The 2,500-nt window shown below is 39.0% G+C and overlaps 1 protein-coding gene across 1 annotated transcript in view; it reads right to left on the bottom strand.

Moving 5' to 3' along the window:
• Window positions 1–1,782: 1,782 nt before the first annotated feature.
• Window positions 1,783–2,500, bottom strand: part of rab4a (RAB4a, member RAS oncogene family) — an 11,189-nt gene continuing 10,471 nt past the window's right edge. Inside the window, exon 8 of the mRNA XM_080549283.1 lies at window positions 1,783–2,500. This exon is cut by the window's right edge and continues 370 nt beyond it. The gene's annotated coding sequence lies outside the window, so the exon portion shown is untranslated.

Raw genomic sequence — 2,500 nt, 5'->3', positions numbered from 1 at the left:
ACAAGAAGAAAATGTAGAAATGAGTCATGTGATCCCAGCCATTGTTGAGAGTTTGTGCAATATTTTTGCTGTTCCAAATAGCTGCTTTAGAGCCTTTGCTTTCGGTTAAAGTGATCATAGCTAGGTGCAAACAGTCGTGTTGCATACCACTTGAGCCACTGTGACTGGACCAGTAGGCCACAGTTAGTATACAATAAAACAGACCAGCTTTAATAACCAGAGTTATTGTGAAGTGTGCTACCGTAACAGTTTATCTACAGCCATAATACGGAGGTCTTGATTCACTCCAAGCTTTGGAACATTGTCCAGCCAGTGTAATGTCTTTCTAATGTTATTACTGCTGGAAGTACTGTGTATATGTGACAGTGAATGAGTCGGAAGGAAGCCTGTTGTAGAGGTAGGCTTTGGTACACAGTCAGAAGACATGACAGCTTGTCCAAAGGGAGTATCAATCACAGTATCAACCACTATTTTGGTGACACTTTGGATTTTGTATGATATTATACAGTTTTGATGTTTACATTTTACGCAATGAATTGTTTTAAAATTGGTATCAGATCACATTTTTTTGATCTGGTGAAAATAAAGATTTTTATTTCAAATTTCCACTTTTTCCACTTTTCAATTTGTTTGACGTTTGATTTATCTTAATTAATACACTACAGGTATTCGGTGAATGCCTACTTTAGTGCTGTGATTGAAATACATATTTTCACCTGGATACAACGATGCAACAAAGCCCTGATTAATATGTAAACATACCTCTGATCTCCAACACTTACAAAACAATATTTCAAATCCATATTACACACAAAACACACACACACATAATAAAACAAAGAAAGATTGTATACTGTAACACAATAAAGAACTAGAGAGGTACAATTTTTGTGGAAATTATGAAGTGTGCTTGCCCCCGAAACCCATATCGGGGTATTTAAGCCAAGAAGTATAAACACTATCCCTTGATATTGAACGTGTAAGTTAAAAGCTTAACATTTAAAAGTGTAACATATTTTTTTGTGTTTTTCATGTTTTCCAAGTGGTCTTGTCTTTTTGCAGAGAAAGGGGTGCCAGTTCGTATGTCATGTTCACTTACTGAACGTTACTTCTGTGAACCCAATATTGGTTTTGTGACTTTATTAGGATTTTCCCTGAAAAATGTCAATAAAGATGTCAGACCTAGTAAACTTTTAATGTATTTGGTAATAATTACATACAATACATTGAATTTATGTGTGTGTGTGTGTGTGTGTGTGCATGTGTGTTCCAAGTGAATCTGCGGCCCCCCACCACCACCCAAGATGCCCATCCCTATCTTAGACCTTAGACTATTACCATGGTAACCGTCTCAAGCCACTGTGTTAGCTAGCCAACAAACAAACGGCCAAAACGTAAAGACTATTAATGTTATGGCTTAGAAATGTGGAGTGACCGTGCGAAGAGCTGAACATTTTGATGTTTGATGTAAGATATGTGCATGTGGACTTAGAATGGTAGGCGTAGCGGCAAAATGTGTGGACATTTTCAAAAACCCCACAGCCACACTCTACGTTCGGAAGATTCTACCATTCATTCCTATGGGCCAGATTTCGCCACAAAATATTTCATGAACCTTCCACAAAACAATAGCTACAAAATATGCAACAAGCCATTCTGTTTTGACACACTGTTTTTTCACGTGAGATAACAATAGTGTTGCTTGCTTACAGCAACACGAATAACCTTGCAACAATACCCAAACATACATTTGTAATACTTTATTTTAAAAAGAGCTGCGAGAATAAATAAAAAACAAGCATGAGTGTCATAACAATAAGAGGAAGAAAAAACAAAACAAGTTAAAAGTAGACTCTGCGATATGATATCATCACCTGGGGAAGTTGGAGGACTTGAGCCGTCTCAGATTTGCCCCCAACAAGATGTTGCACTCGCTAGCTATTCCGTCTGTGCACAAGCAAGGACAACAGGTGCGACACCAAAGCTGCGTGACAGAAAGGCTGCTGAGTGAACTGTCTTGTTTTACGCTAACTATCTCCGCTGGTGGTCGCAGGACTCTTTCATTGTGATGTCATATTGCAGAATCTAGCCTTTATCTAATGGAACCAACACATGATTCCAACCCAAACAGTGGCTTAGAGAAACACATGATTCCAACCCAAACAGTGTCTTAGAGAAAGCAGCTTATGAGACATGAGTGATCTATCATTCTCACCCGCACGTGATCAAAGGTAACATGATATGTCATAAACAATAGATAGAATTCCTTTGCTAATAATCAAGTCCATAAAACATGCATCAAGGGAGATATGCATTCTGTTCTTCTTTATACAGATTAACACTGTACACGGGTCGGGTGCTATGGCTAGGGACAGGGCAGCAGTACAAGGGTGTCAGTAAGATGCCACGTGATTGGTTAGAGGGCTTGGTCCACTCTTAGAGGAGGTGAGGGTCATGGGCTGCAGTCCGAAGCTTACACTTGTTCACTCCCCCCTCATAC

This window comes from Nansenia antarctica, assembly GCF_963989245.1.
Source record: "Nansenia antarctica genome assembly, chromosome: 19".
Taxonomy (NCBI): Eukaryota; Metazoa; Chordata; class Actinopteri; order Argentiniformes; family Microstomatidae; genus Nansenia; species Nansenia antarctica.
Note: the sequence above shows the minus strand (reverse complement) of the source record. Positions and strands in the feature narration are given on the sequence as shown.